The sequence below is a fragment of the Sminthopsis crassicaudata genome, chromosome 2 (assembly GCF_048593235.1).
Source record: "Sminthopsis crassicaudata isolate SCR6 chromosome 2, ASM4859323v1, whole genome shotgun sequence".
Classification (NCBI taxonomy): Eukaryota; Metazoa; Chordata; class Mammalia; order Dasyuromorphia; family Dasyuridae; genus Sminthopsis; species Sminthopsis crassicaudata.
In genome coordinates this window covers 469,712,322-469,738,198 of record NC_133618.1, presented here as the reverse complement: position 1 = coordinate 469,738,198, position 25,877 = coordinate 469,712,322, and the positions used below count along the sequence as shown (strand labels likewise).

The window sequence follows — 25,877 nt, the reverse complement described above, 5'->3', positions numbered from 1 at the left end:
AAAACTTTAAAAGCTTTATTAATGTGTTAGCTCATAATTTGAGATCATTATCCCACTTACTTCTCTGGAATAACCAAGTCACCTTACTTCTTTGTGACTCAGTTTTATCATCAGTAAAATAAGGGGATTCAGCTAGATGGCTTCTAGGTTTCCTCCAAATTTTAAATTGTAGTTATGATTGTTTCTCATCCACAATCTTCTCTTTTGGGAACATCCTCTATTCTTTCTTGGGAGAATTAATTCCTTCTTCTTCTTTTTTTTTTAATCACTACCAATACCTGGACATCACTACCTCCTTTTTTCTAAGATTATGCATTCATTAATTCAACAAATATTTATTAAGTTTCTAATAAGAGTTTATTAAATGCTGTTAGAATTATTAGAATTAGAGTTGTGCTAAGTGCTAGAGATACAAGTATGAAAGAATGGTGTTCTTTGAGCTCAAGGAGCCTAGATTTTTATGATGAACTCTCCCTGATCAAGACAGCAAGTATCAAGGTGAGACCTGGAGGTCCAAGGAGTCGGGATCTCTTTCATCTATCCATCTATCCATTCATCCATTCATTTTATATATAAAGTCCTCCATCATGTGTATTGTACAGTGCTGAGTGCTGGAAGAGATATAAAGCTTGGATAAGATGTGGTTGAGGCAGCTTGGTGGCAAAATAGAACACTAGATCTGGAGTCAAAAGACCTGAGTTCAAATCTTGCCTCAGACATTTAGACAAGGCAGTTTCCTCATAAGTAAAAATGAAGATAATAATAATAATAAGATCTACCTCTCAGGATTGGTTATGCGGATGAAATGAGATGTTTGTGAAGTGCTTGTGCAAATCTTATAAATGCCAGTTATTTTTATTATTTCTGCCCTCATCTAGTCTACAATCAAATAATTTCCATTTCTACTGTACTTTCATTTTTTACAAAGTGCTTTGTGCAACACACCCTAGAAAGTAGAAGTTAGTATATTACAGTGAAAAGAGAAGTAGTTCTATAGTTGAAGAACCTGTTTCTTTTGCCAGTAGGATCTCTGATGAGTTCCTTTACTTTCATGGAACTCAGTTTATCTCATTTGTTAAATGAGAAATCAGACCAGGTATATACTCTAAGATCTCTTCAGCTCTAGGTCTGTGATCTTATCAACTTCATTTTATAACTGAAGGAGCTGGGGCTCAGGGAAATCAAGTGACCATGGGGTTTTGACTAAGGCCAGTCCCACCAAGCTGTCCATGTGATTAACTGGGTCAGTCAAGGAGAGTCAGGGATGAGTTACATCAGCCGCCATCCCCAGACATGTTAGCATCTCCTTGAGATATCACTCCCCATTACTTTTCTTATCCCTACCCCCAAGGTCCAACTCTGCCGGTCTTTTTGGTTCTCACTTTCAGCCTGAGTGTGATTCCCTACTCCCTGCTGGGGAGGAGGGTCTGGAGTGTTTGAATGGTGAGACCAGTGGGATGAACACCTCTCTCTGGACAGTTCTGCTCTTTGAGGCCTTCTGGAATCCCTTAGGCAATAAGAGAGAGATCACAGCATGAGGAAGAACTGATATCTCCAGACACAGATACAGAGCTTAGTTAGCACAGTGTGTAGCAGGTGCTTGATAATCACTTGTTGGATTGGATTGGCAGACAAAGCCTTGATCTGTGACTTTATGTAGATTTATATAGTTTACCTCCCTTCTTTATAATAATTCTCTTATCTGTAAAAACAGGGGTGTGAAATTAGAGATAGAGGTCTTCCAATTTCTCTCAGAGGCTCCACTGGGAGATATGCAAGAGATAACATAGTTTGATAAAGAGAGTTCTGGATTGAAGGTCAGAAAACTAAGGTTTGGGGAATACTTTCCAGCTGTGCAACTGTGGCCAAATGACTTAACTTCTTTGAATCTTCATTTCTTCATCTATAAAAAGTGGGTAACAATACCAATCTCACAGGCATGGGTGTGCTGGTGAAGATTTGACAATCAACTCTACCCTTCCCAAATGTAACCCACCACATACTTTTAAATTTAATCCACATTATTGATATTTTCTCTATCACCTTCTTAACCCAGACAATCAATAAAGCAACAAATCAAGCCTTCATTTGTAATGTTTGATTATTTCTGAGTCAAAAATGCTCACACTGAAAACTTTATAACCATCTTTTCTTGAGCAGTAAGAATGGATTCTCCCACACTCCTGCCATAGTGCTCTTGTGAAAAAAGTGCTTTGGAAATGTGAAAGTCCTAATAAAAGGTGAATTATTATACCTCTTTCCTCATAGGAAAAAGGGAAGTCTTGACCTCAAGAATTCCAAAGCTTTCTTTTAGGACTTAAACTTTGTGATCCTAACTATATTATTGAGTACTAGCCACATGTCCAACCCAAGGCAGTCGTTGGAGGAATACAATGATAGCCAATCCTTGATCTTGAAGACCTAAACCAAAGGAACATTTTAGAATGTCAGAATTGGAAGGGGCATTGGAATAGGGAATGCTAAAATGGGAAGGTTCTTGGAGTATAAAATCTTAGAACATAGAATGTTATGGATAGAAGTATTCTTGGAACATAAAAAGTCAAAGTGGAAAGGACCAGAGATTATCTAGCTCTCCCTCCTTCATTTAAATAACTGCTGACGTTCATATAATTGCTTTAGGTTTATAAAAGGCTTTACATGAGCATCATATTGTTTGAATCTCATGATTCCATGAGATAGTTCCTACAGGGACTATTGTCCCCATTTTACAGATAAGAAGGATAAAATTTTAAATATAAAAAAAAGGTTTTCCAAAGATCCAATGAGGTTAAATGATAATTAATGGCAGGGATTAGACTTGAGCCCACATCCTTTGACTCAGTCTAATGTTTTCTTTGCAGCATCATATTACCTTAAGCAAATTCCTAGATTTCCTATTTTAGAAGTGGAATATACGGTGTATTTAGAGAAGACAGGTACCTCTGGTGTGAGGACTGTTCCTCTACCTTTGGTGTCCACCCAGCTCTCAACTGTGGCTCTAAGAAACATGTAGCTTCTTGTAGTATGTACAGCAGCTATACCCTGGCAAACTGGTTTTGCAGATGGGTTAAACCAGGTTGAGGGTAACTAAGGAGTCTCAAACATTTCAGTGAATTAGGGGGGTATTTAAGCCAAGCATGTGAAGAATTCTTCTTCTGGTGGAATGGGAAAATGAGAAAAATTTGTTCCAAAAACCATGATGGCAGTTGAAGCAAGCACTGTGAAACACTTAGAACTTAAGACTTTGAAGCTGCCAAAGTCATCCATTGCACCCTGGGCCATCACGGGTCATCTTGGCCTTTGTCTTGCCATTGCACTCTGATGACTCTGGAAGAGAGAATGAGGTTGATGACTTGGTGCAATGCTGCATCACTTAAATCCAACTTATGCATTAAAAGACATCACTCATGCCATTTTACCATTTTTACCTATTTCAAAGTTCTGTGGCGACAGGCAAGTGATGAACCAGCAGGTGTAAATACACTGGGAGCGCTAGTCACAACCTTGCACGTAGGTGACTCAAGTCAGAGTCCTCTTCTCACTGGACTAAAGCAGCAGTGGGATCTTCTTTTTTAATATAATATCCTTTCCCAGACTTACATGAACTGATGCTGAGTGAAATGAGCAGAACCAGAAGATCATTATACACTTCAACAACGATACTGTATGAGAATATATTCTGATAGAAGTGGATATCTTTGACAAAGAGAAGATCTAATTCAGTTCCAATTGATCAATGATGGACAGAATCAGCCACCCCCAGAGAAGGAACATTGGGAAATGAATGTGGACTGTTTGCATTTTTGTTCTCTTCTCAGGTTATTTTTACTTTCTGAATCCAATTCTTCTTGTACAACAACAGAACAGTTCAGTTCTGCACACATATATTGTTTCTAGGATATACTATAACATATTTAACATGTATAAGACTGCCTGCCATCTAGGGGAGAGGGTGGAGGGAAGAAAGGGAAAAGTCGGAACAGAAGTGAGTGCAAAGGATAATGTTGTAAAAAATTACCCAGGCATATATTCTGTCAATAAAAAGTTATAATTAAAAAATAATATCCTTTCCCTTTCTAAAATACATGCAAAGATAGTTTTCAACATTCATTCTTGTAAAACATTGCGTTCCAAATTTTTCTCTCTCTCTTTCCTCCATAACCCCCAGACAGTAAGTAACTCAATATGTTAAACATGTGCAATTTTTCTATACATATTTCCACATTTATCATGCTGCAAAAGAAAAATAAAGCAAGAAAATAACAACAAAAAGGTGAAAATACTATGTTGTGATCCACATCCAGTCCCCACAGTTCTTTCTCTCTGGATACAGATGGCTCTCTCTATCACAAGTCTATTGGAATTGGCTTGAATCACCTCATTGTTGAAAAGAGCCATGTCCATCAGAATTCATCATCACAGAATCTTATTGTTGCAGTGTACAATGATCTCCTGGTTCTCCTCATTTCACTTAACATCAGTTCATAAAAGTCTCTCCAGGCCTCTCTGAAATCACCCTGCTGATCATTTCTTACAAACAATAATATTCCATAACGTTCATATACCATAACTTATTTAGCCATTCCCCAACTGATGGGCATCTACTCAGTTTCCAGTTTCTTGCCACTACAAGTGTTTTGTACATGTGGGTCCTTTTCCCTTTTTGATTATATTTATAAAAATATTTTTTTATATTTATATCTCTTTGGGATACAGGCTCAGTAGTGACACTGCTGGATCAAAGAGTACTCACAGTTTGATAGGTCTTTGGGCATAGTTCCAAATTGTTCTCCAGAATGATTGGATAAATTCACAACTCTACTAATAATGTATATGTACCAGTTTTTCCACATCTCCTCCAACATTCATTATTACCTGTTTCTGTCATTTTAGCCAAGCTGAGAGGTATGTAGTAGTACCTCAGAGTTGTCTTAACTTGCATTTCTCTGATCAATAGTGATTTAGAGCATTTTTTCATATGCCTAGAAATGGTTTTAATTTCTTCATCTGAAAATTATTTGTTAATATCCTTTGACCATTTATCAGTTGGAGAATGAGTTATATTTTTATAAATTTGAGCCAGTTATTTATTTTAAAAATTAGGCCTTTATCAGAACTTTTCAGTTTTCTGCTTCTTTTCTAATCTTGTTCTGCATTGGTTTTGTTTGTACAAAACCTTTTAAATTTAATATCATCAAAATCATCCATTTTGTATTTCATAATGTACTTTAATTATCCTTTGGCCATAAATTCCTTCCTTTTCCACAGATCTGATTATCCTTTGTTCTTCTAATTTGCTTATAGTATCCCTTTTGATGTCTAAATCATGAACCATTTTGACCTTATCTTAATATAGGGTGTTAGATGTTGGTCAATGCCTAGTTTCTGTCATACTATTTTCCAATTTTCCTGGCAATTGTTGTCAAATAGTGAGTTCTTATCCCAGAAGCTGGGGTCTTCGGATTTATTAAACACTAAGTTACTATAGTCATTGATTATTGGGTCTGGTAAACCTAACCTATTCCACTGATCAACTAGCTAATACCAAATGGTTTTGATGATCACTGCTTTATAATATAGTTTTGAGTTTGGTGCAGCTAGGTCACCTTCATTTGCATTTTTCTCATTAATTCCCTTAAAATCCTTGATTCTTTGTTCTTCCAGATGATTTTTTTCTAGCCCTGTAAAGTTATTTCTTGTCAGTTTGATTAGTATGGCACAGAATAAATAGATTAGTTTAGGTAGAATTATCATTTTTATTATACTAGTTTGGTCTACTCATGAGCATTTAATATTCTTCCAATTGTTTAGGTCTGACATTATTTATGTAGAAAGTGTTTTGTAATTGTGTTCATATACCGTGTTTCCCCGATAATAAGACCTATCCTGAAAATAAGACACCCACATACTCTTTAATATTCCGCTAAAATAAGCCCTCCCCCGAAAATAAGCCCTATCGAACTTACTATGAAAACGGTCATCATGGTGATCCCCTGCGCTATATGCTGCGTAGCGGTACCTTCAGTAAGCAGCGCCGCCCTCCCCTCCCGGGTGAAACGCATGTCGCGCTCCGAGCTGCATCCAATCAGAGCTGCAGCAGTGAGCGCGTCATCCTCTTCTTCCCTGGTGATTTGCTTGCTGGCGCTACTGAGAGCAGCGCCGCGGAGTAGAGCTGAGACAGGACCATCTAAAAACTCGGTAAGTTCAGTAAGCGATGGAGAATAAAATAAGCACTCAGGGGGCATGATGGAGGCTAAAAGGGGCATGATGGAGGCTAAAATGGGCATGATGGAGGATAAAAGGGGCATGATGGAGGCTAAAATGGGCATGATGGAGGATAAAAGGGGCATGATGGAGGATAAAATAAGCCCTCCCCTGAAAATAAGCCCTCTGGTGTTTTTTAGTCCCAAAAAAATAATAAGACAGTGTCTTATTATCGGGGAAACACGGTAGTTCCTAACTTTATCTTGGGAGGTACACTCTCAAATATTTTACATTATCTACAGTTATTTTAAATGGAATTTCTCTTTGTATCTCTTGTTGCTGGACTTTGTTGGTAAGTGAGCAGCCCTTCTTAAGGACTTCACTGTTCTTCTCTTGACATAAAGAAATGGCTAGAAAAGGTGCCCTGGACATTGTTTGCTTCACTTATACCTGGTCTGCTTGCCATGCAGGTGAGAATCTCACCCTATGATGAAAATACAAAAGAAAGTTACAAAAACTTTTGCAAAAATGATTCTACTCACCATCAGTGCATGAAATGTATTATGGACAACATGAAATCCAGTAGACCTGAAAGACAAACAGTTCCTGTTGTAAGAAAACTCAGTAGCTATAATTTCCAAACAGCAATCCTAAGTGAAACAAGGCTGGCATTTTACAAAAATCAGAGTTAGATACACGTTTTTCTGGAATGTTTGTAGTGAAGGGAAGTGCCATGAAGCTGGCATAGGTTTTGCAATCAAAACTAATCTAGTCAACAAGCTTGTATGTCTACCAAGAGGATTGAATGATGCTACTTGCAGGAAAAGCACCATGCCATCATCATCATTACATATGCTCCTATCATATCATGATGAACCCTGATGAGTTTAAAGAAAACTTTAATAGACTGGAGACCTTCATCATCAATGTGTTGAAAGAAGATATAATTTTTTTTTTACAATGTTTAACATATATTGGATTACTTGCCATCCAGGGAAGAAGGTGGGGGAAGAAGGGGGAAAATTGAAACACAAAGTTTTGTAAGAGCTAATGTTGAAAAAATTGTCCATGCATATGTTTTGAAAATAAAAAATCTTTAATAAAAAATAAAGAAAGAAAGAAGATATAATTCCAGGTGACTAGAAGGCACAGCCCACCAGACAAGGCAGAGAGTCCTTGGGCAGAATGAAGTTGGAAACAATAACAGCAATGGTCATTTAGTACTGAAGATTGATACGTCTCATGCACAAACTTGTCTTTCATTTATCTAAACACACTAAAAGTTCATGAATACACCCTTGTGGCAAACACTGACAGTTAATAGACTATGCCATTGTAAGGAGAAGAGACAGACAGGATGTGAGAATGACAAAGGCAGTATGTGGTGCAGAATGCTGGACTGATCATAGATTTATCCTCTCTAAGCTAAATGTTCACTTTCAACAACAGCAGAAACCCCAAGGAAAGATGACTACCAGAAGACAATGTCAACAGCTTAAAGTGCTTCTCTGAGTGGAAACAATTTGCATAAGCTGGAGGGAAAGCTGAGCCAATACATGGTTGGCAAAAGTGAAGCAGAAATGGATGGGCAGCTTTCAGAGATTTGGAGTACGCTTCATTTCCTCATCTGGTGCAGAATATTTATGATGGAGAAATTCAGAAGGTGGTAAAGAAAAAACAAGAGATCCATAGGATTTACCAGCAAAATGGTTCATCTCTCTCTAAGAAGACAGTGTTTAACTCCATCAAAAGTAAAATATAAGGGAAGTTTAGAGATATAGGATGTTTGACTAAAAAAGCAAATGAAATTCAGTTTTACATTGAGGGTAACAATTCAAAGTGTTTCTCTCATGCCCTGAAAGTTATTTGTGGGCCAAGGACTTAAGATGCATTTCAACTACTCAGTGCTGATGGAGCCACATTGGTTCGTCATAGAGACATAAATCTGGAGAGATAGACTGAATACTTTCATGAAATTCTCAACAGATTGCCATCAATTAGTGCTGAAGCCACTGATTATATAACTCAAGTTGGAGACAATCTCTCTTTAGCTGAACTTCCAACTGAAGAAGAAATTTTGAATAACATTAGGTTCCTTTTGTGGGACAAAGTGCCTGGTGTTGATTCTATCATAGCTGAGATTTACATGGCAGGAGGTCCTCTTGTTCATACTATACCTGACTGAAGTGTTCTGGGTTAAATAGCAAGAGGAAACTATCCCCCAGCTTTTCAAAGATGCCTCAATTATTCATCTCTATAAAGGTGAAGGAAAAAGATTGTTCTGTGACAATCAGAGGAGGGTCTTTCTCTTAATCATTGTTGGCAATATTCTTGCTAGAGTCCTCCTTAATAGGCTGATCCTTCACCTGGAAGATGATTATCTACCTGAGTACAAGGATGGCTTCAGAAAGGGCCAAGGAACATTTGGTACAGCATTTGCTGTCTGACAATTCCAGGAAAAATGCCAGGAGCAGAACAGAGGTTTGTATACAATGTTAGTTAATCTCATCAAAGCCTTTGATATTGTCAGTAATGAGGGTTTCTGGAAATTTATGGCAAAATGTGATTGCCTGGAGAAATTTTACATCAGTCGCTTGCATGAGGTCTGGATAATGGATGATACTCTCATACTTTCCCAGTTACCAATGGAGTGTGTGCTTGTTCCCATGCTTGTAGTATAATGTCAGCAATGTTGTCAGATGCCTTCAACGTATACAAAAATGACATTAATGTTAGTTACTATACTGATAGTAAATTATCTAATTTGAAAAGGGTATAATTTAAGACTAAAGTAGAGGGAGAGTTGGTACATGACTTTTTTTTTCCAGATAATTGTGCACTTAATGCAGCTTCTGAGACAGAGATGTAACAAATTTGGAACCAATTCTCTGCTGCTTGTGCTAATTTTAAACTAATAACATCAAGAAAACACAGTACTTCATTAGCCAGCACCACATCATCCATATGTGGATTCATCAATTACAGCGTGTGAAGTTTTGAGTGATGTGGATAAATTAATTTACCTTGGAAGTACACTTTCCAGTGATGTCTGTGTAGATGATGAAGTTGATGCATGCATTTCCAGAGCTAGTTCAGTGTTTGGAATACTCCAAGGAAAGTGGGGAGAAAAGACTGCCTACCAAATTGAAGGTCTATAAAGCCACTGTATTAGTCTCAGTGTTATATGCCTGTGAAACCTGGATAATGCCATTCCAGGAAACTGAATTGCTTCAATTTGAATTGTCTTAAGATTCTGGAGATCATCTGGCAAAATAAGATATTATATACTGAGGTCCTTTCTTGAATTAAACTGCCCATGATCAAAACTGTACTGTGCAGAATGCACCTGTGATGGGTTGGCTACGTTGTTCAAATGCCAAATATATGTTTGCCTAAAAGACTATAGTCCAGTATTCCCATGGAGATCAGAAGAAGTGATACAAGGACATTCTCCAGGATTTTCTGAATAACTTTGAGATCAGTTGTGAGACATGGGAGGCAATGACAAAGAACCTCCCAGTGTAGTTTTCACACATCAAAAATGATGGTGTCTTTATAAGCTCAAAAGAAATATGAAATGTGTATATTTGGAGACATCTCCACTCCAATTATTTATGTAGACTATTTATACTCAACCTGTAATAGTAGAGCCTTTTGAGCTCATATTGGCCAGATTTCACTCTAATGTAGTGATAACATATTGGTCCTAGAATGAAGGGTAATAACCAACCAACCAACCATAATGGAAATGGCCCTTCCTTTTGATTGACTGATTATTTCCTAAAATGCCAAATTAATTCATGCCTCTTCAAGTGGCATTCTTGATTCTTCTTCAGATACTCTACAATGCTCTCAGTCTCTTTTTCCTGTCCCCCAGATTTTCCGTTCTCTTTTGTAGGTTGTCTTTTTCCTTTAAAATGTAAGGTTCTTGAGGGCAGAGATTATTTCCTTCTGTTAGTATTTATATCCCAAATGAGGTTTTCTTTTTGATTTTTCAATAGTGTTTTACTTTCCCAACACATGTAAATATAATTTTCTTTTTTTTTTTTTTTTTTTTTTTTTTTTTTTTTTTTTAATTTTTTATTTTATTTTATAATTATAACATTTTTTGACAGTACATATGCATGGGTAATTTTTTACAACATTATCCCTTGCACTTACTTCTATTCAGATTTTTTCCCTTCCTCCCCCAACCCCCTCCCCCTGATGGCAAGCAGTCTTATATATGTTAAATATATTACAGTATAATTTAGATACAATATATGTGTGTAGAACCGAATTTTTTGTTGCACAGGAAGAATTGGATTCAGAAGGTAAAAATAACAGTTTACATTCATTTCCCAGTCCTTTTCTGGATGTAGCTGGTTCTGTCCATCATTAATCAATTGGAATTGGATTAGCTCTTCTCTATGTTGAAGAAATCCACTTCCATCAGCATACATCCTCGTACAGTATCATTGTTGAAGTGTATAATGATCTTCTGGTTCTGCTCGTTTCACTCAGCATCAGTTGATGTAAGTCTCTCCAAGCCTCTCTGTATTTCTCCTGTTGGTCATTTCTTATAGAACAGTAATATTCCATAACATTCATATACCATAGTTTACCCAACCATTCTCCAATTGATGGACATCCATTCATCTTCCAGCTTCTAGCCACTATGAAAAGGGCTGCCACAAACATTTTGGCACATACAGGACCCTTTCCCTTCTCTAGTAGTTCCTTGGGGTATAAGCCCAGTAGTAGTATGGCTGGGTCAAAGGGTATGCACATTTTGATAACTTTTTGGGCATAATTCCAGATTGCTCTCCAGAATGGTTGGATTCTTTCACAACTCCACCAACAATGCATCAGTGTCCCAGTTTTCCCACAGCCCCTCCAACATTCATCGTTATTTGTTCCTGTCATTTTAGCCAATCTGACAGGTGTGTAATGATACCTCAGAGTTGTCTTAATTTGCATTTCTCTGATCAATAGTGATTTGGAACACTCTTTCATATGAGTGGAAATAGTTTTAATTTCATCATCTGAAAATTGTCTGTTCATATCCTTTGACCATTTATCAATTGGAGAATGGCCTGATTTCTTATAAATTAAAGTCAATTCTCTGTATATTTTGGAGATGAGGCCTTTATCAGAACCTTTAACTGTAAAAATTTTTTCCCAATTTGTTACTTCCCTTCTAATCTTGTTTGCATTAGTTTTGTTTGTGCAGAAACTTTTTAATTTGGTGTAATCAAAATGTTCTATTTTGTGATCAATAATGGTCTCTAGTTCTCCCTTGGACACAAACTCCTTCCTCCTCCACAAGTCTGAGAGGTAAACCATCCCATGTTCCTCCAATTTATTTATGATTTCGTTCTTTATGCCTAAATCTTGGACCCATTTTGATCTAATCTTAGTATGTGGTGTTAAATGTGGGTCCATGCCTAGTTTCTGCCATACTAATTTCCAGTTTTCCCAGCAGTTTTTGTCAAATAATGAATTCTTATCCCAAAATTGGGGATCTTTGGGTTTGTCAAAGATTAGATTGCTATTTTTATTCACTATCTTGTCCTGTGAACCTAACCTATGCCACTGATCAACTAGTCTATTTCTTAGCCAATACCAAATGGTTTTGGTGACTGTTGCTTTATAATATAGCTTTAAATCAGGTACACTTAGACCACCTTCCTCTGACTTTTTTTTCATTAGTTCCCTTGCAATTCTCGACCTTTTATTCTTCCATATGAATTTTGTTGTTATTTTTTCTAGGTAATTAAAATAGTTTCTTGGGAGTCTGATTGGTATAGCACTAAATAAATAGATTAGTTTGGGGAGTATTGTCATCTTAATTATATTCGCTCGGCCTATCCAAGAACATTGAATGTCTTTCCAATTATTTAAATCTGACTTTATTTTTGTGGCAAGTGTTTTGTAATTTTGCTCATATAATTCCTGACTCTCCTTTGGTAGATATATTCCCAAATATTTGATACTATCGACTGTTATTTTGAATGGAATTTCTCTTTGTATCTCTTGCTGTTGGATTGTGTTGGTAATGTATAAAAATCCTGAGGATTTATGTGGATTTATTTTGTATCCTGCGACTTTGCTAAAATTCTGAATTATTTCTAATAGCTTTTTAGCAGAGTCTTTGGGGTTCTCTAAGTATACCATCATGTCATCTGCGAAAAGTGACAATTTGATTTCTTCATTTCCTACTCTAATTCCTTGGATCTCTTTCTCGGCTCTTATTGCCAAGGCTAGAGTTTCTAGTACTATATTGAATAGTAATGGTGATAGTGGGCAACCTTGTTTCACTCCTGATATAATTTTCAACCTTCATTTTGGTCCAAATTTTTCTCCTTTCTCTGTTACTTCTCAATTTCCCAAGACAGCAAGTAATCTGATAGAGGTTAAATATGTGAAATTCTTTTAAAATCATTCCATATTTGTCATATTGGGCAAGAAAAATCAGACCAAAAGGAGGAAACATGACAAACAAAAATATGAAAATACTATGCTTTGATTCATATTGTTTCCATATGCATCCCCAATGTTAGCATAATGTGATACATGGTAAGTGCTTAATAAATGTTTGTTGATTTGACTTGCCCTTATAAGTGTATCCAACTCTGAGGCTTTATAATTCTGTGATTACTATGAGAGATCCAAGAAAGAAGAGAGTGATGTGGATTAGAATCATCAGGGAAAGCTTCCTGGAAGAGGTGGTTGAGTTGGATCCTGAAGACTTGGCACAAAGATAACAAAGCTTTTTATGTTAGAGGAGATACTGGTCCCCTGTGACCAAGGCCAGAGCCACAGGCTTCTGGACCAACTCCCAATATTCAATTGTTCTTTGGAAACTCAAGGCTTCCTTGATAGAAGGAAAGATGAGAATGTCTCATTTGGTTCTATGTGGAAACAATGGTGTCTTCATTCCTACTAAAGTATGTGTTCATAAATCTGATTTCTTCCTCCTCTGTCTTGACATGCAAGTACCAACTACTGGTCTTTGCACCTGTAGATACAACATTATCCTGGCATTTCACTCTAGGTCTATATTGCTGATGGTCTGTGTGAAGGCTCAGAGGCTGTTATACCTTGTCAGGCTAGAAGGATGAGGGATGAAGGGAAATGTATAGTGATAAATTGTAGTAAGTGTAATACAAAAATTATTCCTATTCTTGGGTCCAGAAATCAGATGCATAAGTATAGAATAAAGGAGGAATGATTAGATAAGAGTTTGCATTTAAAAGGCTTGATGCCACATGGAGGAAATGGTTCCTGAGCTGAGCATTGAAGAAAGAGATCTGAAACTCAGAGCTGTATTCCAGGCATCAGGGCAGAGTCTGAACAAATAGAAGACATAGGAGACAGTGTGTTGATTTCAGGGAACAACTAAAAGGCTACTTTTAGCTAGATTATAGAGTTTATGAAATAGTATAGAGTTAGGGCTGGGAAGGGAGATTGTTGCCCAATTGCAGAGGCCCTCATATTTTGAACCAAGGAGTGTATGCTTTATCCAGTAGACCAACAGTCCCCAGTTGGTAAACTTCAGATCCTTGAAGAACTTTCAAGGAGTCCATGAGTCCACATATATACCAATTATATTCCTTTAATTCTACAATTACTATTATAATTTTAAAATTAAATGTTATTTTTAAAGATCCATCTTATTCCTTTTTGACCACCCTACTTCTCCCAAACCCACATTGAGAAAACAAGAAAAACAAGCCCTTTTTTCAAACATGTATGATCAGGGAAAATAAATTCTTTCATTAAAATATGTCTTAATCTATACTCTGAATTCATCTCTATCAGGAGTGGTGTGGAAGGGGGAACATATTTCATTATGAATCCACTGGATTCATGGTTAATCATTATATTGATCAGAGTTCTTAAAAGTTGTTCAAACTGATTTCTCTTTATGATTGTTATTGTATAAATTGTTTTCCCAGTTCTGTTCCCTTCAGTCTGCATCAGCTCCTACCAGTCTTCCCAGGTTTCTCTGAAATTGGGAAATCTCTTGCATCATTTCTTATAGTACTATAGTATATACATCTATTAACATAGAAAAAAGCTCGTCTTCATACTTGAAGAGGTTGGGAATTATTCTTGTAGGCAAAGGAAAGGCAGAGAAGGCTTCTGAGCAGAAAAGTGATGTGGTCGGAGCTGTACATCAATAAGATTATTTTGACAGTTGTTGGAAGGATAAAATAGTGAGCATTTATATGTATACACACACATATATATGGATGTCATTATATATATATATAAATCTCAATTTACTAATATATGAAATAAGAATGATACTGTTTGCAGCCCATTGTGTTCTGCTTTTAGAAAACCAAAATCCTTTGCTACTACAATTGTAGTGTAATGAAAAGAGTGTTAGATCAAAAATAGCAAGCCTTGGGTTTGAATGCTATTTCTACCACTTACTACCTGTGCCACCTTATGCAAGTCATTGGTTTCCTCTGGATTTCAGTTTCTTCATCTATAAAATGAGGGGGGTGGTAGGACTAGATGATCTCTAAGATTCAGCCTTAAATTTCATTAATTTCCTATATTAGTATTATCTGTATTATTATTTAAAATAATACAAAGCAGCAAGGCACTCTCAGGGTGAGTCAAAATGTCTTTCTCATGTGCCAGGTAAGTCAGACTCTCTCCTGTCTGCTCTAATCCTTGGTTACCCATCTTCCCTCAGACCTTGATGGAAACAGCCCAGCTTCCTGAACTCAAAAGGCTTAGGAATAACAATGCTTCCTTCCCACTGCCTTTAATCCGCAGGAGGGTCTGCCAGGGTCAAGTCTGTCCCTATTCCAGTCCATCTGCCATTCAGCCACTAAAGCGTCTGATTATGCCACATACACACACACCCACACCCACACACCCAATATATTCCATTAGCTCTCTGTTGCATAGGAACAAATACAAAATGGTCTATTTGCCACTCAGAGTTCTTCATAACCGGTCCCTGTCCTACCTCTTCAGTCTTTGTACTCCTTACTCCTCAATACCTACTCTTCAATCCAGGCACAATGGCTTTTTGGCTGTTCCATAAACAAAACATTTCATCTCTCTGAAGGTTCCTCAGGCTTAGGGAACCTTTCCCTGCTCTATTTTTTTTTTTTTTGCTATGGCAATTGGGGTTAATTTGCCCAGGGTCACACAGCTAGGAAATGTTAAGTGTCTGAGACAGATTTGAACTTGGGATCGCCTGACTTCAGAACTGGTGCTCTACCCACTTCACTACCTAGCTGCCCCTCTCTCCTCCACTCTTACTACTGATATTCTTGGCTTCTTTTAAGTCCCAACTAAAATCTTGCTTTCTACAGAAAACCTTCCCCAACACCTCTGAATTCCAGTATTTTTTCTCTTTGAATTATTTCCTATTTATTCCATATAGAATTTATTTTGCATGTTTTCTCCCTATTAGATTGTAAGATTCTTGAGGGCAGGGATATCTTTGGCTCTTTTAGGTGCCCCAGAATTTAATGGAGAGTCTGGTACCCTAGAAAGCACCTAACAAATATTGATTGAATGAACCAATGAATGGATCTTGGAAGTCACCTCTCTGGAGATGCAGCTCTCAAGCCCTCTTACAGTTACTGCAATCATGGCTACTGAAGATTTAGAAAAGAAAGTTCTGGCCACCAAAGTCCTTGGCACTTTAAATGGTTCAATATCAGAAACTGATGCTTTTTATCAGTTAGAGCCATTACCATTTGCTCTGCAAATGTGCCCTAAGGACCACAGAACCTTTCTATTGAACTTGCCAGTAAAACCTTCTGTGTGTTGTCTCCCCTGTAAGAATGAGGTCCTGTAGAGCACTGCTTATGTTTTTCTCTCTCCACCCCTTTTTGTCCAAGAAATTTTTGTGTGATCTTGGGAATACAGATATATATATATATATATATATATATATATATATATATATATATATGATAGGTATACAGATAAAATATTTACATCATAATTTCATAACCCCCCACATTCAATTACAAGACCCCACATGGTCTCACAACTCATAGTTTAAGAAGGTGGGATCTAGAGCATGGATAGCCTCATTTTTCTATTTGCAATCCCTAGCACTTGACACAGTGCTTTGCACATAGTAAGCACTTAACAAATGTATTTCTCCTTCTTTCCTTCCTTCCTTTTTTTCTTTCTTTCCTTCCTCTTTCCCTTTTTTCCTGCCTTCTTTCCTTCCCCTCTCTATCCCTTCCTGTCTTCTAGTCTTCTTGCATTCCTTCCTCTTCCCTCCCTTCTTCTTTTCTCTTACTTTTGCTTACCACAATACCTGGCATATCTTCCCTTTCTTTCTTTTCTTCTCTTCCTTCCCTTCTTTCTTTTTCTTTCTCTTTCTTTCTTTCTTTCTTTCTCTTCCTTCCTTCATTCCTTTTTTTTTTCACATATAGACTAATACAGGAGACCGTAGGTTCTCTCTAGACACACTGAGATTCCTTTCTAGAACTCAGAGTCATCTGTGACAGCCGCTCCCTGGCCTGGTAGGAGGCACTACCATTCCCAAAGTCTCTTTGCACACACAAGTCCAGGAGAACTTTGTGAAGGGTCAATGAGTCCTTTTTTGCCCATAAGCAATTCCATTTGGAAGTAATTCCTGTTGAATTCTAGTCTGGCCCTTTAAACTCATATTGAACTCATTTAAAGGGTTTGCATTCTGACTTGAAACCTCAAACTTCAACAATAAAAAAGGTGAAAAATAGTAAGACCAATTATTCTGAAACTCTGCCCTGCAAAGAGGAGCAAATAACTAGTTTGTTTGTTTTATTGGTAGGAAAGGCTGACCACATGTAGGAGGCTCAGTTCTGATGAAGCCTTCTTAGGTGTGAACAAGATCACAGGCTTATGATTTGAGGTCATTTGAAGGTAATCCACTGACTTGGCAGAGAAAAAGAATAAGACTTAAGCCACTTAAGTGCCTCATCTGAGGAGGAACACCTGGTAAGTGGCAGTGCCAAAATTTGAACCCAAATCCTCTGGCTCTGAGTGGGACACCCTTTCTACTATATCGTGTTGGCTCCATTCAGCTCTAACATATTCTATACTTGAAGATCAAATGAGGTAATATGTATTAGCTATTGTGCACATGGTGAAGGGCTCTGCAAGCATCCTCCTATGGCTGCTATCCCAACACCAGCTCCACAGTCTCTTCCAGCTTTGATGCTGTGATTCTCAGAGGAAGCTCTGGCCTGTTGGGGAAGGGGCTACATAGCTTCTCTGATGAGTGCCCGACCTTGGTCTGGACTGTTCTCCTGGCTTATGTGAAGGCTGAGTGGAGGATCCGGGAGTCAGTCACCAGAGCTATTCCCCAGGAAGACTTTGGGTTCCTGCTCCAGCTGGGTGTATGATGCTCCTGCCCAGAGCTTATGGCTCTGTCCAAGTGCAACACAACCCAGCCCAGCTGCTGGTCCTGTAAAGCAAGAGTCCTGGTTTTCTTGCTCCTACCGAGAGCCTTCCAAAGATAATGTTACCCCACCAGTTAGAAAGGGCTTGGACCTTTTGTACCTAAGGAAACCCTGAATGCAGCTGGCAGAAGACCTGGCTTTCAGTTCAGGCTCTGACACTCACTTGTATTGACACTAAATGAGTCACCTCCACAATCTGTACTTCTATTCATCATTGGTAAATCTAGACTGGAGATTCTTGTTCTACGCACATCACAAGGAATTCTCTGAGCAAAGTGTTTTCTAAATCTTAATCTACTAGAGAAATGGAAATCATCAGTATTATTACCCTGACAGGGACCTAGACTTTTGGCATCATGACAGAGTTGTAATGGCAGCCACCAGTGTTGCTACTCTATGGCTGGTGCTACTAGTTGTTTCCTTATGTTTCTGTAGGTCTTTGGGTAATTTGGACCACCTGGCTCCAGAAAAGGCTGACATCTTAGAACACAGAATGTTAGGGACCACTGAGTGAGGCTGGCGAGTCAGATCTGCGCAACCGCACGAGTGACCTTTTGGTGGGCTAACAAACATGGGTTGTGGATCTGATTAAAACCTCTGAATCATGGAGAAACAAACCAGAGGGTTATTGAGGAGTATTTAAGGTTTAATCTCCATATATATGAACCTTAAGTTTTGATAACAGCGTACATCTTGTTTTATCATTGTTGCTATTCTTTTAGGCTAGACATACGTAGGGTCACCTCAACTGGTCCTGGGGAGGAAAAGTGGTGTTTTAGATAAACGTTCTCATTCTTTTAAATGAAACCTGGATCAGGAAGTTCTGATATCCAGGGAATCATGGGAGACAAACCTTTTCTCTTCAAGTGCCCTATAACACTTTACCTATGATTGTCTCAGCTTAGGATCTCACCTTACAGTTCTCCAGAACATCTGAGTCCATTTGTTGGGAACACCTTCTTCTTACCTTCTCATTTCCTATCCCTCACTCCATTTCCTGCATTACTATCTCCTGCTTCACTCCAGTCTCAGATAAAGAATTAGTGCTTCTCCTTACCAAGATCAAAATATCTATAACCCTTTTATTCCATCCCTCCCAAGTTTCCTAGCTTAGCCTTGGCTAAGTCTTCAGTCTCCCTATCTTTTGATTCCTTCCTTGCTCCCTATAAATACACCCAAAACTTCTTTATCTTCTTTCCTTCCTTCATTTATATATTTATTTACTTTTTTATTTGGTGAGGCAATTGGGGTTAAGTGACTTGCCCAAGCTCACACAGCCAGTTAGTGTTTTTAAAATGTCTGAGATCAGATTTGAACTCAGGTTCTGTCCACTGCTCCATCTAGCTTCCCCTCTGCCCTATCTTTAAAGAACTCTCCCTATTGCCTACCATCTTAACTAGGTTTCATCCTATAACTTTTCTCCCCTTTTTGGATAAACTCTAAAAAAAAAAAAAAAAAAAAAAAAGCTTTATGCATTCAAGACCTCCATTTCCTCTCCTTTTCCTTTTTCTGTAAACCCTCTGTAATCTGGCTTCTGACCTCATTATTTAATTGAAATTGCCCTCTCAAAAGTTACCAGTGATCTCTTAATTATCAAATTTAATGGCCTTCTCCAATTCTCAACCTTCTTGACCTCTCTGTGGTCTTTGACATTTGATTGCTTTTTCTTCCTGAATCTCTATCCTCTCTGGATTTTTGTAACATCGTTCTATCTTAGTTGTCCTCTTACCTCAATGACTGATCCTTCTTTATATCAAAAGCTAGATTTACTCTATGCCATGTCCACTGACTTTGGTGTCCCCCAGAGCTCTGTCTGGCATACAGTAAGCATTTAATAAGTGCCTGTAGCTCTATCACTTGATTGACCAGGGAGCTGGGCGGGATTACTTGTCTTTCCAGGCCTAGTGGAAACGTCATTCCCAAGGTTGCAATATCTGTTCCATGGCTTCTCACTCAGTGTATATAACGCGCATTCCCTTTTACTTCCTCATACTCCAGTTTGGATGATGTGTATCCATGAGTCAAGTCTCTTCTCGGATTAAGCTCCAGGGCCGGGGACTAGGCCTGGTTTATGTGCATTCTGTCTCTCTCTGAATGCACAACATGGAGTCACAGATTTACAATTGGAGAAGCCTTAAGCCTGAGTTTACAGATGAGGACTTGACTCCGGGAGTTTAAGTTACTTGCCCGCGATCACTCGGCTGGAGGATACGGAAGGCAGCATTTGAAGTCAGGTCTTCCTGACTCCAAGTTCCGCCCTCTATCTTCTGCACCGAGCTGCTTCTCAACAGAAACAGCCAACAGTGGGAGCCTAATAAGTGTGGGAGAAGTGGCCGAGTCGGTAAATGACTTGCGAGGACGCCCAGGCTGGCTCGCCTTTTTAAGGCCCCGGACTCTGACCACCGCGGGGTGAATCCTTTCTCCGTTGTGATCGATAACTTATCCCTCATTCACAAGCTCGGAGAGCTTCTGGGGACACACTGTGGCTCGCCCACGGCCTCCTTTGGAAGCCGGACTTAAGGGCGCTTCTCCGGGACTCCAGGAGTCTCTCCCGCACCGCCATGTTGATTTCCTTCGGAGGGAGAACCGGAAGCATTCGGAGCTAGCAGCATCGGGCCGCTGTAACTGCAGGTGCCCAAACGGAAGCGCGGTGATGGACGTCGGTGCCGCTTTAGTTTGTCTCCGGAGCTGAGTGGAGCTCAGTGACTCGGCAGTGACGCGCTCTTAGTCAGTCATTCCGGGCTTCTCCCCCTCGTACTCCCCCCTGAGTCCTCGGCAGTTTACTTTCTAAGGCGGTTTGGCTGCGATGAACAGCTTGTGCCAGCAGGTGGCGGCAGAGAGCAAGGCTCGCCTGTGGGTGGAGCTCAGAGGCCGGCGTGGGCCCAGGCGGCCATGCGTCCCACCCCGCTGCGGCCGGAGTCCCTCGGGTTCCAGCAGTCAGGTCTGGCCGCAGGACCGCCCTCCCCGGGCCCATCCGTCACTATCACTTAATCACTCACCCACAATCTTCTCCTGCTAGCGACCAATGTTTCCCGAATACTTTCAGGAACCCAGCCTCCGTCCCACGTTTCTCTCCGTCAGCATCGATCATTTCGGTAATCGCCCTTTAAAGATTGACAAAGCATTTTCTTCACAACTGCCCTCGGTGGTCGGGGTGCGAGAATTTTATACCCACTTTACAGAGGAGGAAACCGAGGCTCAGGGAGGGGAAGCCATTTACGCGGCTAACGGGGAGGTAGTCAGATCTACTCCCGCCAGGTCTAGCATTGCTCCCTCATACCAGGAACGTGAGGGGCTGTCCGGGAGAATTTGGCTTATTCCGGCCCCCACGGACAGGATTAGGATCAGCTGAGAGAAATTCCAGGGGGACATAATTCAGCTCAATTCAGGAAAAACTCCCTAAGAATCGGAGCTGTTGAAAACACGGCTGGAGGATTTAGGGATAACGTGATTTTCATGGGTTTTTTTAAACAGTGAGACCTGTCCTCAAGTGGACAGCGCTCCGTCAGGAACGAGTCCAAGCCGCGGTCGCCAGAGCTCTTCCGGAAGCTGGATGAAAGTCAGGGTTAAGGTCCTTCTCTGGGTGGCGGGCAGGACTGAGGACCTCCACGGCGGCTTCCACATCCCGGGCTCTGTGGAGCCTTTGGGGGTTCTGGGCCAGTGGAGCACAAAGAAATCTTCTAGAGAAAGTCAGGCCTCCTTTGGCTGGCCGGCCGGGGTCTAGCCTGGGCCTCCACAGCCCTTTTTGTCATGGTTACTTTTCAGAGCTCACACTTCTCCTCCATCAGGTCTCTGCGGCGCAGAGACTTCACGACTCTTTCTGTCCCCTCCCCAAGCAAGCCTCACAGCCGCTGCTGCCAGAACCCGGCCCTCTGCCCGGCAGGGATCACGGTGAAGCTGCAGGGACCCCGGGCAGGAAGGACATTAACGGCCACAGGACGCCGAGAAGAGGGCCGGCAGGCCCGGGGGGATTCTGTGATACACCTGGATCCGGGGAAGGAGACGAGTGTATTTAACCTCAAGAAGAGAAGGTTCCAGAAGAGGCCCGATAGTTCTCACCGAGGAAAGGGGAAAGGGCCGTCAGACTCGCTCTGCTCTGCTCCAGGGGACCTTAACTCTCAACACCAAGAAGAACTCTCCGAGTGAGACTGGGTCAGCAGTGGCGCGGACTGCGCCAGGGAGCTCCGGGAAGAAGCGGGGAGGCCACTTGGCAGAGAGGCAGCAGGGCAGGGGATTTCCTCCTCCAGGACGGCCCAGAATGGTGTCCGTAGGGATGGGCGCTTGCACCAGCGAGACGTCTCTCTCCCTCAGGCCCTGAAGGCCATCCGCGTTAGCGGTCAGCGGGAAGAGAGGACGCCGGGCTTAGTAGTCTCTTCTTCCATCCCTTTGAACACTGTGTATGAGACTGAGCTCCAGTTCTGCTATTGACAACCTGGTGACGTCAGACAAATCACACACCCTTTCTCAACCTCAGTTTCTCCTTCTGTAAAATAGGAGTAATAATTCCCACCCTACCTTTATTTTTTATAAAACTTTTGTAAGGAAAGAAAACTCTTTGCCAAACTTCAAGCATTTTAGAAACGAGCTGTTGGATTCTACTTCAGAACAGTTCCTGCCGAGGGCGCGGACCCTGTTTTCTAAGAGGAGAGGGAAAAGACTGGATGACCTCTGAGGTCCCCTCGGCCTTTGAGATTCTGTGATTCTGTGAAACTGAGCTTGAGCCTCCCCTAGTAAGAGCAAGACCTTTAAACTCAGCATCTTTTATCTACCTCCCCTTTGCTGTTATTTATAACTGCTTAAAGGGCCCTCGGAGCCCCAGGGAAGAGGCAGGATCACGGTTTGACGGGGCTATGAATCTTTCGTTGCTTCCTTATGTCCTCCTGCATCTCCGGGACTACCCCGGAAAGAGTCCCTGCTTCCCCTGGGAGCAGAAACACCAAGCCAAGGTTAGGGATGGTTCCTATAAAAGGGAAAATTGAGTCCGGGTTGGGCTCCCCTCGGCCGGATCCATCTGCCAGCCTGAGAGCACACACATGGTCCTCAGATGGGCCAGCCGGGAGGGGAAGATCTACGGGGCATCTGTCAAAGGGCGAGCGTTTCTGATCTGTGACAAACACTGAGCAGGACGCCTGACCCTCTTCCTCTAACCCTCCCTCCCCCAGCCTGGTCTTTAGCCTTGAATCTACAAGTTGCATAAGATTTAGAGCTGAAAGGGACCTTAGACATCACTCAATCCAACCCCCTCAGTTTTATAGAGGAGGAAATTGAGACCCATAAAGGACAATTGACTCGCCCAAGATCACACTGCTAAGACGTATCAGAGCCAGGATCTTTCCCCTGGGCTACTAGTCCTAGAAATACGTAATTTTCTTAGGGGTACAAATATGTACCTTATAAGTGTTTGGTTCAGATCGAAAAAGGAATCCAGTTGAGTTATTAAATTAATTCTGATTCTTACTTCATTTTAGTCCAATGGAAAGAGCCCTGGGCTTGATACATGAGCTCAGGTGCTACCTCCACCACTTACAATCTGGAAAAATCCCTTCCCTTATCTGGGTGTTACTTTGGTCAGCCCCAAAATGAGGGGGTGAATCAGATGGACTTGAAGTCTCAGTCTCTGATCCTGCAAGCCAGAGGTGTCAAACAGGAGGCCCAAAAGCCAAATCTGACATATAATGTGTATCAAATCATATTAAAATATAGTTGAGAAATATTCAACAAAATAAATAAAAATGAAATAAAATAAATAACATTACATTTAAAAGTAAAACAATGTACAGCCTCAGACATCCTTATGTAAAAATCTTCATTTTTATCTGAATTTGATACAGTTGTTATACTCCTAAGTATGTCCATCTTTTACTAATATAAATTTTTGTTGACCTATTAAATACTAATGCTTGTACTATTAGTATCCATTCATTATGAAAATACATCATGATAACCAAAAACTCTTAACATAAAGTTAATAATGCTTTAACTCACTGTTTTTGAAAAATGAGTTTATTTTATTAATATCAGCAGCTACATGCATTTGAAAAGTGGTAATGTATATGAGCAAGATATTATTTATAAATGCTGTTTTAAGGATGTTTGGTTCTTTTTGGATCCAAGGGCTTCATGGACCCCTTGCATAGACTTTGCAATCTCTGGTGTACAGGTGGAGAACTATGGGTACAGGAGAAAAGGTCCTAAACCTGAGACCAGATCACAGAGAATGAGATATGGAATCCAAGGGCCTGGATTAGCTTACCAGAATTTAGATTTACTATGTGATCTTAGACAAATCATTTTCCATTTCTGAGTCTCAGTTTCTTAGTTTGTAAAATATTTGCACACTACTTTACAGGGTAGTCATGAACCTGAAAATGCTGTCAAATGGGAGATTTGATCAATATTAAATTCAAAATCTTCTACTTGCTGGCTGTGTGACCTCAGATGGCTCACCATCTCTGCATTTCAATTTTCTCAAATCTAAAATATGGATAATATTCCTGGCAAGACTTGCCTGTTAGGGCTGCTGTGAGGATTGAATGAGGCAATGTATGTAAAGTACTTTGTACTTTCAAAGTGCTACAAGAACGTGAGCTGTCATTATCATCCAGAAGAGGTACATGTTTATAGGAAGTGGGCACTGGGCCAAGACCAGCAAAGATCTCCCAGATACAGGCTCTAAAAATCATATTCAGTTCTAAACATCTCTCTCCCAATAACTTCCATTTCCACAGTGCATCAAGGCTTACAAAGTCTTTCCTTATAACAACCTAGAAGGTAGGTTGCATAAGGTTTTTTGAGCTTCATTTTGGGAGTGTGGGGGAGGGAGAATCTGTGATTTGTATGGAAACTTCCTCTGTCCATGGAAATCGGCAGCTCTTCCGCACCTTATGAGCTTGGACAGTCACTGGGGACACTCGAAGGTGAAATAACTCATTTGTCTGTGATCCCAGGGCTGGCGAGTATATGTCAGAAGTGGCTCTTCCGAGACATCCCTGGTGCTATTTTGTCCCATCTCCATTTTACATAGCAGGAAGCAGAGGTCCAGAGAATAGAAGGGACTTATTTGGAATCGTGCAGCCTATAAATGTTAGAGGCAGGATTCACCCCTAAATCTTTTTATTACCAAATCACTACCAGCAGCCGGGCAGCAAGGTGGCTCAGTGGATAGAGCACTGGCCTTGGAATCAGGAGGACCTGAGTGCAAATCCAACCTTGGAAAGTCACTTAACCCTGATTTCCTCAGAATGAACTGAAGAAGGAAGTGGAAAATCACTCCAGTGAGGGGGGGGGGGGGAACAGTCAGACATAACCCAAATGACTCTACAATAATGACTAGAGCAGTTGCTTGAGATGTGTCAAGGAAGCCCCCTCTGGTGCTCCACTGGCTTGGACTTGAACAAAGATGCCGGTTGGGTGAGTAGACCATGCCTTAGTTTCTCTTCTGAGATGCGAGAGCACTCAGGCTCATATCTACTTACTTAATATAGGATAACACAAGCACAGGTAACTCAGACAGGTTTGGGGAAGTGCACACCGAATGCTCTACTAGCTGGGAGAGTTTGCGTCAGACTTCCCTGCCATGGGGTAGCATGGTAGTAAGAAAGTTAATGACAATAACTACTATTTCTATGGAGTTTCATCATTTACAGACAACTAATAATACTAACATTTAATTTCCCTTAGAGTTTCTGAATATCAGATTGTTTGATCCTCACATCAATCCAGTAAATCCTATTTTATAAATATGGAAAATGAAATCAGAAAAGGTTAAGAGCTGCCAATTTCCATGGACACAGGGAGTTTCCATGACTTGCCCAGGGTCATACAGCTGTTAGCTATTAAGAACAGCCTTCTAATTCCTCTCTCTGCCTTAAGTCTCTCCCTGCTCCAATCCATCATCCACTGAATGGTGAAGGTGATTCTTCCAAAGGGCAAGTCAGACCATGTCATTACCCCTTCTCAATGAGAATAATCCCCAGGATCAAATGAATAGTATTTCAAATGTAAAGACCTTCCTAATCCTTCTGTAAGCCTTTTCTATTTTTTAGTTTTCTTAAACCTAACTCCCTTCCCATTACATTATCAATAATTCAGTCAATCTGTATATGTGTCGCAATATGCCTGGGGGGATCATACACTGATACACTGATATCACTACTGAGTCTGTATCCCAAAAGGATTTTTTTAAAAAGGGGGTGGGAAGGACCCACTTATACAAAAATATTTGTAGCAGCTCTTTTTGTGGTGGCAAAGAATTGG

General features: G+C 40.3%; 1 long non-coding RNA gene across 2 annotated transcripts in view; it reads right to left on the bottom strand.

The window, feature by feature from the left end:
* Positions 1-2,086: 2,086 nt before the first annotated feature.
* LOC141557444 (uncharacterized) overlaps positions 2,087-25,877 on the bottom strand; it is a 92,280-nt gene continuing 68,489 nt past the window's right edge. Inside the window, exons 1-3 of one of the 2 annotated variants that reach the window (XR_012486792.1) lie at positions 19,351-21,032; positions 6,747-6,792; positions 2,087-3,327 (exon numbers count right to left, since the gene is read on the bottom strand). This is a non-coding gene — a long non-coding RNA (uncharacterized LOC141557444). Of the gene's footprint in view, positions 3,328-6,746; positions 6,793-19,350; positions 21,033-25,877 lie in introns of those variants that run through there. The other variant, XR_012486791.1, reaches the window with a different exon arrangement.